This window comes from Trichechus manatus, unplaced genomic scaffold (assembly GCF_000243295.1).
Source record: "Trichechus manatus latirostris isolate Lorelei unplaced genomic scaffold, TriManLat1.0 scaffold00066, whole genome shotgun sequence".
Lineage (NCBI taxonomy): Eukaryota > Metazoa > Chordata > Mammalia > Sirenia > Trichechidae > Trichechus > Trichechus manatus.
In genome coordinates, this window is record NW_004444002.1 from 12,015,865 (window position 1) to 12,029,017 (window position 13,153).

The following is a 13,153-nucleotide window of genomic DNA, read 5'->3' on the forward strand; positions in this document are numbered from 1 at the left end:
GCTTATTAGAGTTGCTTTTTAGCACCATTGGCTGGTGTTCAGTTAATGGTAAACACTTGCTTGGTGTACTTGACATCAGTGAGATCCTGGACACCAACTGTGAAAATTGGGTGTGACTGTTAGCACAAATGCCTAGTTTATGGGTAGCCCCTACCTAGAGCCCCAAATTGTGACCACTGATTGCCTGGGTTCATGTGTGTTCCGTATAACAACCCATAAATGGATTTCTTTAACTTGGGATTTTGTAACTAGAAATTGAGAAGAAGCAAACAAAAACACATTGAATGAACTACACACATTTATTGAATAGTTAACAAAGGCACACCAATAACCACTTACAATATATATAGACAGTTAACACAGATATGATTCTCTCTTAACTGCCAATTTTCCCAACAAATAATTGTTCAATGCTTCAGGTCATAAAGGCTCAATGCAAAGTCTCAATCCTGATCCCATTCTTCCCCATCCTCTTCTTGAGACCTATACTGATCCTCAATGGGTTGATCATCATCTTCTGTTGCCATAAGGTCTCTAGAAGTATGCTGACTGCAGAGACTCCTCAGATTCCTTCTGCATTTCCTCAAGTCCAGTTTTTAATGAACAGGCTATCTGCTTTAACAGGTGCTGTTGTTACTGTTACTCTATGATTTTTCACCATTCTCTCTCTCTGCATCTGTATATGCATTCAGCGCACTGCATCACTTATGGGGAGACACCTCCCTCTCTCTCATGAGGAAAACCTATGATTTTCTTGCATCTGTTGTACATTGTAGTTGGAGCCCTGCCTGCCTTGGCACTGCACTCTGTTTCCATGTACAACACTAAAATGCTGGGCTACCCTGACTGGAACTCCCTTCTGATACCGATTTCTGCATCCACTTCAGAGTGCAGTGCTTTTGCCTGTAAGGACAGTAATCATGCCTCTTGTTCCTCTAACAAACCTAATCCTTATGACCTGGTGGATGCCCTTTCTATCCAAGGTACTCTGATTGGAGTTCTTGGCTTTTACTCCCCAAACTCCCACTGTCCTTTGGCCTAAGGGAGAAGTATGAGTTGAGGCACTGAAAGGAAAAAAACTGGGAGGGCTTAGTTAAATGGGCATTTATAGTACAGGAATGTCAAAACTACAATCTGTGTGGCCATCTGTTGGATATTAGAAGGTACAGGCACTAGTCTACTCCAGAAATGTATTCATGTATCAGGCTAGTCACTGTGTCCTGCTCTCTGTGTTGTTGTTGGATGCCCCTGAGTAGATTTTCAACTCATAGCAACCCCATGTGACAGAGTAGAGCTGCCCCCATAGCGTTTTCTAGGCTGTAATCTTTACGGGAGCAGATTGCCAGGTCTTTCTCCTGTGCAGCCACTTGGTGGGTTCGAACCTTTTGGTTAGCAGCTGAGCGCTTAACCACTGTGCCACCAGGGCTCTCTATAGATGCTATTTTTTATGAGACTGACCATGTGAGTGGATTATGGTCCATGGAATTTTGGAATGTTCAGTACCTAGTCATTATTTTAGGCTCATTACTATATCAGAACTTTCCTAACAATTACAAAATCACAAGATTCCTCTTTTTCTTTTTCTTTTGGTCTTCTTCAGGTGGTGAATGACTGGACCACTCTTATTCATAGGAATTTGATCATTGTCTGAATGCTATGATTCAATGTCTACAAGATTATGTCAGTAAGTTATATCACCCTCATCAATGTGTGAGGAGCCCTGGTGGCACAATGGTTAAGTGCTTGGCTGCTAACCAAAAGGTTGGCAGTTCAAACCTACAAGTGACTCGTTGGGAGAAAAGACCCGATGATCTGCTTCTGTAAAGATTACAACCTAGGGATCCCTAGGGAAAAGTTCTACTCTGTCCTATAGGGTCGCTATGAGTCGAAGTTGACTCAACAGCATACAATAACGTGTGTGGTTGTCTGATATTCAACCATTGGAGAGTCTTGTCTTTTTAAATAGACATTCCCAGGAGGGGTAGCACATTAAGTACTACCAGTCTTGAACTCCTTAGTATGACTTGTCCCTTAGTTCTTAGCTAAGGCTGCTCTCTCTAGCCTGAGATGCCCAACAGGAAAGTTCTAAAGGAGAAAATCCAGATCTACATGAAGAAGCATGTTTGATAAGATACTGCCACGGGACTTCTAGAAGGCCAGAGGCCACCACAAGGGATGAGAAAAGGACGGGCTTGGAAGGATGCTGAAAAAAAAAGAGGCTGAAAGGTACCCAAGACAAATTTGGTCTACATACGGTTTTGCCTATGGGTCAACTTTTTTCTGGCCAATAGAAACTCCAAGGCTCCATTTTGATGATGGTCATGGATGCCTGCCCTGAATTCTTATCATTCAGCAGCTTCAAAGAGAAATACATAAACTGAATTCTGAAGACGCCAAAGGCCTCCTGTAAATGTCTATATACTGAAGTGGTTTTAGTGCTGAGATTATCACAGACTCACATAAACATATACAACACATCAAAGGTCTTAAAGTTGGTGTACCAAGAAATGCCATAGTGGGAACCACACTTATAGTAAAGCAGGGCAAAGGGGGTGAGGGAGCTAGTGGCTCTATATGATTCAGCTGATACTAGACAAAGACCCACCTCCTTCCCTGGCCCTTTTCCTTATTAGAGACACATGAATAATACTTCACTCTGCCACAACCTCTGATCCAAACTTTTCACTTCAGTTCTGTCAGCCTGGCTACAGAACGGGTGGTCAATGTGGAGAAGTTGCAGATTAGTGTTTCTGAAGTATTTAGAAATCTGACAGAATCAAGGATTACCAAGTTACGTTTTGCTTTCTTAAAGAATAAAAATGATTATCCTTTCACTCCTGTGACATTTGTTGGAGATAACCAATTTTAAGTGAGAGAAAATGTTTTCTAGGAAAAAGGCATACATCTCATTGTTATGAAACCACTGATGCCCATCTTGAAAAGACTGCAATGAACAACACTGATTTCATAGGTTCCACTGAAGATATGAGAGAGAAATGAATGACTGGAAAAGACAAACTTCTAATAATGTATCTTAGAATATGCTTTAGAATTTCTGAGGCACAACAGAAACGAGTTAAGTATTATCCCCAAATTTTAAGTTTCTTTTTACTAAAATACAAGTGTTTTTCTTGTGTTAGTAACTTCAATATTATAGGAATAATACATCCAATAAAATGGACACATTATCAATATAATTCAAAATACTGAAGATATATTTGGAAAGAAATGTGTTCTGTGTATGATATATAAAATCGACCCAAATCACAATTTTAAATTTTGATTTCTAAAGATTAGGGTTAACATACTAGAACATGAATAGATCTCAAGTAAACTCCTGATGTGTGAATATGGATTCATAAAAAAAGACATAACAAAGAAATTTACACATTTTATTAAAAGAACAAAAAATAAGCAACATAGATGTAGCATACTAAAATGAGTTGCATAATGCACACTTCTAAACACAAACAAGCACTACAGCACTATAACTTGGCAAAAAAAACCCTCAAAAACAACAAAACAAAATTGAAGCATCTGCCCTATTGATAGCAGTTGAGGGAATGAGTTATTGCATTTTGAAGGCAAAATATTACAGGAATAGTTTACGTTTATGAACTATTCTGGTTGTTATTTAAATCTATTAATTGTTGTACAAGGCTAATAATATTTTTATCTATTGTTGTGTGCTGTCACGTCGGTCGATTCTGACTCATAGTGACCCCACGGGACAGAGCAGAACTGCCCTATAGGGTTTCTAAGGCTGTAATCTCTATGGGAGATTTCCAGGTCTTTCTTCCACAGAGCTGCTGGTGGGTTCAAAACACTGACCTTTCAGTTAGCAGCCAAGTGCTTCAACCATTGTGCCACCTGGGCTCTTTATCTACAGATATTTTTAAAATCAACATTTTTCTGCCCAAAATATGGACTTCTACTTTTTACATTATACCAGATTGTTTTTACATAAATGCATAAAGTTTGCCCTTTAAATAAAATGAGTACATTTACCAGTATCCCTTTTTTTTTTTTTAAGTCTTAATTTAAATGATCATAATCTGGGGGCATCTTAACAAATGGTTCATTTTTTAATAATTAAAGCAGCAGCAATAATAGTAAAAGGAAACTTTGTTTTGAAAATCAAGACCTCAGAATCCAATAGCTGATGGTCAGGTCGTCCTTCCCACTGCTAGACACAAAAGACATAGCAACAAACTAATTCGGTTTCCATCACTAACAAATAACATCTGTATATGGAAATAAAGCTTTGAAACCACGCAGTTCTCCGACAGATAAATCTTTAGATGTGTGTTTTGGAGGAGAACAAAAGCACTGTTTAATCGTTGGGTTACCTTTAGGTCTTACTACAGAAGATGACTAGCAAAGAGTTTTGCAATATCTGCAAAGAGCTGTGACTTACTTCATAGTGATTGTGTTTTCTCCTTTTAGGTGTACCGCAAATGAGGATGAGTTCTATTTAAAGATAAAATTTCTCTGGAATAATCCTGCTTTTGAGTATTAATGGGTGATTCTATTACAGGCAAGGACAAGTGGAAGGGCTAGACACTATATGAATTAGTCAAACTAAGTCCTTTTGTGGACTTAATGATAGAGGTCCTTTCTGGCCTCAGTTATATACAATTTCAATTATACTTCATTCTCTAATCTGTTTTACTCATGTAAAGACAGTCACTGAGTGTACTAAGCTCCAAAGAAAATGACCCCGTGGCTATCAGGATACACACTATGCTATCAATTCACTGAATATCTTTTGTGATGCTTCTAGGTTCATTCCAATGGTTTCATAGATGAATCTTCCTTAAAATCTTATGATATCTCTATCAACCTTATGAAAATATATTCTGTGGCTTATAGATTCACATGGAAATGTCAACACAAGAACATGTGTTAAACTGGGAAAATATGTTGGCAGTAAGGCTCATGGTGAAAGTTCCTAACTACAGAATGAATGAATGCTTAAATTTTATATCCAAAGGAATGCTGATCAGATGGTCAGACTGTTCACTGTATGGCCGACTCTAAGTGATCGTGGTTGAGGGAACAACAACAACAAAAAGAACTTTCTAGCCAACTGGCCCTGAGCTATTGGACAACTGTAAGGCTTGGATTGCTTTCTGGCTTTGGTTTATTTTCCTGTCTCTATAGTAAGAGCTGCCAAAATGGGTAGCAACACTAATACCAACTCCCCCCATCCCAGGATGGGCTCCTTCTCCAGGGCAAGAGCAACATGCCCCAAGATGTGAAGGATTCAAATTACCTGTAGTGACAGTGATCGATCCTTAAACCTTTCGAACCTTGGCCTTTTCTAGGTCTCATTGTCTAGGGGCCACAAGAAAGTTAAGTGGCCATCTGTAGGTAGTGTGGGAGCTAAAATTGATGGAGACAGTCTGATTGAAACATTCTCTTCCAGTTCCTAGTTTATCTAAGATTTTGGCTGAAGTGGCACAGTGAAGCACTTTCCAATCTGTAAGTCAGAAAACAGCTTCCACCAAACAGGTATAATGTAAATAATGCAACTAAAGCCATGTATAAAGTTATGACAGGAGCATTTTTTCCATGGTTGAAGGGAGTGAAATACCCCAGGCTGGCCATACTTAAGTGAAATCTTTCAATGGTTCCCAATTTGGTTTTGAGTTCTGGATCTTAAAGGAGGAATCATGGTCAACATTAACAATTTGATTGTCACTTAAATACATATTACTTGCTATACATATTAATTGATATAATACATTGATAAATTTCTGCGAAAGATGAAATTTGATTCTATTCTAACGGGAATATTTGCCTTGCCATTTATAGTGTATTTCACTGCTTGTAACCATTGTAAAAAGAAAACCTCAGCCAGAAACCTGCCTGGGTGTGTGTGTGTGTGTATGTGTGTGTATTTATGCTGGAGATTAAGTAAAAGGGCAAACAATCTTTGCTAGTGGTCTTGCTACATGATGAAGTACTGTTACTCTTGTTCAGTGCTGTAAGCTGAAGTTGACCTGTTACAAGTCTTCTCTTTTGGTGAGCTGTAGCAAACGAGACAGCCTCCACAACAGCAAAGTAAAATCATACTTTTGTTAAGTCTTATAGCAAAAAATCCTTCCTTCTCACAGCCTTAGAAAGAACTCTTACTAACTTTTCCACTACTATCACAGACTTCTTATATTCAACAAAGCTCCAAGAATTGCTTTCATGGACTATGTACATAAGTGCAAAAAAGGTGTGTCTCACACATTCGCACCCTAACTGAGACAATCAGTTAACTGCAGCATATGTCTCTTAAACACTGTTAAGGGGTCATTCCACAGTATCTTTAAGTATGGTCTTACAAATATGAATTTATGCTTTAATCCTCATTTAGATATATTTGTGTAACTATGTAATTCCAGAAACCAGAATTTTTGCAGCTACAGATATGTCACTTGAATAGGGTAACTCTGAAGAAATAAATGCGTGAAAATAGGTCAGGTAACGTATTACAAATGCAACAAATGTGTTTAAAGTCTAAATACTGTGGAATAACCCTATCCACACAACAAATTCTATAAGCTATAAAACCTGACTCTAGAATCCAAGTGTTGTAAACTTTTTGACCAAAAAGTCACACAAGGATACAAATTCAGTTTTCACATGGGACTTTGGGATTTAAAAAAGAAAATTCGAACGTATCTGTGCTGAGAGTTTTGAGCTGTATCTTCTACAAGCTCATACTGTCACAAACCATGTATAGTTTACAAGTAAAAGTTTCACACACACACCAAAAAATGTGCCTAAAGGTAGCCATGTTGTAAATTTTGTTGCCAAAGCAACAACTAAATATAATTAGTTAACAATTAATTATTATTTGTATATAAAGTTAAATTTGTTCTTAAACTGTGAACTGTAAAGAATAGTTATGGACTATAGTCTATACCTTGTCATGCTTCAGTGTCAGTTTAGAACATAACTAGGCAGGCTGAATACATGTAGTAAAAACAAACTTCCTCTAACTCTCCTTCAAAATTAAAATTTATTAGTTACTTAGAGCTATAAAAAAGTAATACAATAAAAACCTTAAAAACTAACAATAAGAAAAATGAAAACATGGCACCAATGAGTGAGTTGGCGCTCAGAATGTATATTTGTAGTTATATTTACAGTTTGATTAGGCCATCAACTACATCTGCAAAAAGTTGTTATTCTCTTTTACCTACTGTTTAGTCTATGGCCTTCAACAGGCACTGGTAAAATTAGGCCACTATTTTTGCTAAATCTATTCAACAGGATTGGGAAATTAGATTTCCCTCATAAATTCTACCTATCTCTATTTCAATATGTGTGAAATGTACAAGGGATAAAAAGAATGAGGAATCCAGTTTTTAATCATTTTGTGCATCACAGTACACCCTACAGCCTCAAAGAATTCAGAAAACTTGTGGCTGCATTTTATCCAAGGGCATCCTTATCCACACTCTCCAAAGGGGGCTGAGAGATCTAAATAACATTCTAAGTAGCACATGGGGTTTCTCTCTTACTTAAGAAAATGTAATGTCAACGCTGTTCCTTATTCAGACATTGCTCTGCTTACTGGCCGTGCCATTAACAGCAGATTCAAATGTAAAGATTAATTTTATTCCGTTCCTGCTGATGGCAGGGAAGAGGTACTTGCTTTTCCCCAATTGGAGAGCAGGTGAGCTGAGGCTGCCCATTAGTGAACACAGCCTAGTGATGTAGAACAACACTTCTGGCAAGATCAAAGTGCTTTAACATGCTCAAAAATGGATGGAGAAGATTGATGGAGGAGGGAGAAGATGGCTTTCCACATCACCACTAACTACAAATTAAAGACTCTGATCTAGACAAGTGAAATGAAATGCAAGAGCTGGTTGTGGAATCATGCTCCAGTTACAAAAAGGAAATACTGTATTTAAATAGCAATTTTATGAATCCATTTAGTTTTAATTTTAATCCCTCTTTAAAATATACTTATATGATGGTTACATAGTGTTTCTTTTTCTTAACTGGTATTACTAAATCCTCTTAAATGATGACTTGTAGATTACTTTCTCTGTATACATGTCCCGTTTTACCCAAGTTTCATCATTCCTGCATTTTTTAGAAAAGGCTGAGAGAACTGGACAAAAACAATAACTTTGGATAACTAAAAATAGAGGCCCGTGAAAAAGAGGAAGTTTATAAAATGTTAAGAATTAAAAGTGATTAGAATTTTATATATACAATTGATCAAGTAAATTATTGTTTAGAGTCACTGATTAGTTTTGTGACTTGTCTTTTTAACTGGACATTTATAGTCTCATGACATCTATCTTCTTTTCTTGAGTAAAGATCATTTGAGTAAGTCATTGCACAACTGGTTTAAAGAGTGCTTGCAATCTTAAAATTGCATTGTTGTCAAAATTCTTTTGAATTTGATCAAAACTTTAGTGCTTTCAGCTTTCGTTCTTTAAACACATTTATAAAACTTCTTTAAATATGCCAGCAACAAAAAAATTGTGGCACCAAAAATACAACAACTACCCTGAATATCCCTCACTGAACCTCTTACTAAAAAATAAGTCATTACTAATGCTCTCCAGTGCTTAAAGTGATATGAAAACAGCTGTATTCTAGGTTTAAGATCTATGCACATCTTTGCCAGAAGTTTAAAAAGTTAAATGAAACAGGATGTTGCATCAAAAATGTCAGACTACACAAAAACTTATTTTGCACTGAAAATGTCCCCATCTCCATTAAGGAACACATCCAGACCAGCTCAGGTGTATCCTTTCTAGCTTCATGGGATCAGATTTGCTGTTCTGGAGAGGCACTGGCATAGGTTATATAAAACTCAGTTCCATACGCAAGTAATTTATAAAAGGTGTACTCTACTTTCTTCTCTAACAATGTTAAGATTTGGGGAAATAGAAATTAAGTGGTTCAAAGAATCAATACATAAAGGTCAAGACACCTCTTAGTTCTCTGACTCCGGACAATACTGTTAATGGATGACAGTGGCTCGATACAAGCAAGATCACTTAGAAATCACTTTTGATTATGATTTGCATTGATGATTAAGATCAATAGGCTATCAACTATCAGAGGGCTAATTTTGTTCTTTTGTATTCTGAGCCAAACTTATGTGCTTTCGGATGGAGTCTCAAATGTTCCGAAGCACGCAGTTAAAAGGAGGAGAAACTGGGAGTCAGGAGATATTCCCGGGTCCAACTGCCACTAACTAGCTAGGTAGTCTGGGGCAAGTCACATGCTTTGGGCCTCAGTTTCATCAACTATGAAAAGGTCTCCATTGTTCTGTGATTTGAATACTACTAACCGGTGTAAGGTACCATAAATCAGATAGTTTTCTTTAATTATCATTTTTATGAAGAAGAAAACAAACCTATCAAGTTTGATGATTTTATACTTTCCAGTGAGAGAATATATATTTAGTAGAAAATATTAAATTTATCTATGTTGTAAAATATGTTTCTACTGTATAATGATAGTAACTTTAGTAACTGAGTTGAGTGGAGGAGGTATGCCATATACCACAGGAACAGACTAATTACTATTTTACTTGGTTGTAAAATTATTCCATAACTATTAGTAGTGTGAGTTCAGCTCAGCTCTGTGGAGTGTAGCCACTCCATCTCATCCAAAGGGTGTTAGAAGCCTCTTTATTCTAATTTTCAAACACAGCTAAAGACAAATACAAACAAAAGAGGCTTGGTTATGCTTGGGGAGATTCTGATGTTAATAAGCTTGCCATGTATCACAGGCACTTGCTCCTTCCCAGATAAGTTTACCAAAACTGGAAACACAGCTGTACTGAAGCTAAAGACAACTGCGGACATCCTTCCTAGAACTTTTGAATAAATGAAAGAATCATTTTAAACGCCTCCCCACCTCCTCTCCTGGTCATTTCTCCAAACTTGTACTCAAGCTACGTCTGTGATCAATAGAGAAGACTGTCCATTTGGGGAGGAAAGGCGTCATTTGGAACCAATTCTCTTTCACCCTGACTGACTTTTGCTAGATTACATCTTACTTATTATTCAAAGAGTAGTCTAAAAAGGATGAGCCATTTGCATTTAGAAAATGGCACTGTGTAAAAGGTTACATTGCAATGATTTTACATACTTTCCTCCAATATGTAAAACTATCTCCATTCCCCCATCTCCCTGTTTAATTTATAACCTGTAATTAGCATACCTTGAAAGCCTCCAAGTACCAGTTTCTCTGCTGAACATTTCAAATGACTCAGTTTTAGACACTCAACCAAGGAGACAGAATCCTTAAGCTGAAACAAAATGTAATGGGCCTTTTACATAATTTTAGTAGAAATGTTGAGAAATTGACTTAAAGGTAAATTCTTGTTTATCAGAGAGTTATTTAAAAGGAGTGAAATTAGGGGTTAATTTAAGAATTTCCCTGTTTTGTGCAGGTAATTACTTCTCTCGCTAAAAAATCCAGTAACGTGATTTTATGTTGCAAAGTCAGATCTGCAGGTATGAATTATATACATGCATGTTTGTGAACAGGTTTGTACACACTCAGAAAGTGAAGCCTTTTAAATGTCTGTCCCAAGAAACCTACAGAAATATCCTAGAGAGAGCATATTAACATTAACCTGTCACGTTTTTCAAGAACATGTTTCTGTTTCCCACTAAAAACATTTTCGTTGAAATCAAATACCCCACATATACAGAACACACTAGATAGAATGTAAAAACCTGACACAGTACAATTTAATAGAACAATGGGAAAAATGGTATTGGATACATTCGATACATTCTAAATCAACCCAATAGACTATTGTGTAAACAAAACTGTAACACTTCAAAATCAGACAAACATTTTTCCACCAAGAATGTACAGTAAACCAGCAACAGTCCACTGTGGAGATGCACTCAGCACAATGGCTATTGGAAAATGACAAAGGGTAAGTAACAAGTTTCAAAACTTAATGGTCATGTTCTACCTGACATTCAAATAAGATAGATGGTAGTTAGTTTTCTATTCGTGTTTTAAGATCTCTATTGATTTTAATGCTTGATTTTTATTTTAATTTGGTAGGTATGTTTGTTTTGCTTAATATATTGACTGCACCACACTTATTGTTGAGTTGGTAGAAGAGGACATACGAGAATATGTATGGAAAGGCCATATGGAGCTTCTCACGGAGAGATTCTGATACTCCGTAACTCTGCTGTTCAGAATTTCAACTGAAACGGAAAAAAAAAAAAAAAGAAAGAAAGAAAGTGAGAAAAATTGAAGGGTTATTGAAATAGGAGCCAGGATACTGTGGTTATTGTCCCAGTTCTGTGTGTGAAAAATGCCAAGATATTCCCCCACTCAAATCTCAGATTCTATATCTACAAAACTGAGGCTGTTGGAAATGATCAGTAAAGAACCATAAGCCTATGATAGTCTATGATTCTTATCGAACGCTAATGTGGAGCATTCCCCTAAGTTAGCAGAGATGCACTCAACAGTGTTAAGGTATTATCTACACAATGCCAAAACATTTCGATGAACATTCACCATCCATCCACTCCCTTCAACAAGCATATATTGAGAAAACGTGTTTGATACCAAGCATTTTGAAATATGCAAATATGAAATGAACTTTTAAACTTCTTATCAGAATTTTTTGGAGCCGTACGCAAATAGCCTAAACGTGAAATCTAGGTACAGGTAGTCCCCGACCTATGACATATTTGAGTTATGATAAATCGCACCTTATGACTTCCTTTTTTAAAATAATTTGTGTATTTTTAATGTATATATGTATTAAAATATATCTGTAAGTTTATATGTAATGTTTCCAATCCCTAAAGGCAAAGATTAGATTTTATTTATAAAGATACTGATAATAAAAGGCAATAGTAATGAAAACTAAAAAAAAAAAAAAAGGTATTTGACTCACGTCACAACTGACTTATGACGGAGTCGTCAGAATGGTACCCTGTCGTAAGTTGGGGACTACCTGTATGTAATATTCTACAAAATTACATTTTTAACTTTGGAAAAATTTTCAACATCTGTTACACACTGAAGTGATTACATTCTGACAAATTTATCTAAATTTTCAAATGGAATCAAGCAAAAAAGAATCACATGTTCTGTTGGAAAGTTGATTATATTTGACAACTTCTGTTTACCTTGATGTGAAGCAGCCATGAGAATTGGACAAGTGTTTGCTAAACCTACATTCTCATGTTTGGTGCTATTCTCAAGCTGCCACTATCCCAAGTGACACCCCTGAAAAATATTCCAATTTATAGCTACTTGGCACAGTGGTTAAGAGCTCGGCTGCTAACCAAAAAGGTTGGCAGTTCGAATCCACCAGCTGCTCCTTGGAAACCTTATGCGGGCAGTTCTACTCTGTCCTATAGGGTTGCTATGAGTCAGAATAGACTCGACAGCAATGGGTTTGATTTGGTTTGGTTAGTTCTTCCACATATCGAAAGGTATCTTTTTAAAACATTCCTTATGATTGAGGGGAGCTATTTACCTAATGTACAGTCAGCTATAGGCTCTGTCCAGAACAGTCCTCAATGGGAAAGTGTTAGCTGGGATCTGGGGAACTAGACCATTGGGAGAACAGAACTGGCATCTCCTTCAACCAAATGAAACACTCTCGGTGTGTGAAGTTCAACCTTTCAATCACTAATGTGTGCAGTTCAGAATTGGTCTGCTTGTTTAATAAGTCTCTATCATTAATTAGATGCCTTGGAGCCTTAAGTGGCTTCAAAAGCCACATGTTCCAAACAAGCAATTGTTCAAATCAAGTGTGTGCTACTACAGGATCTGGACCAGGCAAAGAGGAGATCAAGGGTAAAAGAAAAAATCCAACAACAACAACAACAAAAAGAACATGACTCGAATGAAAATAATGATTAAATTACTAAATTATGGCACTCAAAACTCAAAACAGCTGGAGCAATTCTAATAGACTTACATGGGAAGCAACACAAAACAGAAGACTGTAAAAGCACTATTTCCTGTCATGTCATAAGGAGAAGCATGTTGCTTACTTATTTTAAGATGATCATCTCAATCACATCCTGAAAAAATTACTTTGCTTTACTTCAATAAAAAAAATGAAGCTACAAAAGTGTTAAAGAATTAAAATTCAGAAATGATCTGTGCCTTTGACTAGCAAACC

General features: G+C 36.7%; 1 protein-coding gene across 1 annotated transcript in view; it reads right to left on the reverse strand.

Annotated features, from left to right (window-relative positions):
• Positions 1-4,062: 4,062 nt before the first annotated feature.
• MBNL3 (muscleblind like splicing regulator 3) overlaps positions 4,063-13,153 on the reverse strand; it is a 145,155-nt gene continuing 136,064 nt past the window's right edge. The window contains exon 12 of the mRNA XM_023734309.1: positions 4,063-11,207. The gene's annotated coding sequence lies outside the window, so the exon portion shown is untranslated. The remainder of the gene's footprint in view (positions 11,208-13,153) is intronic.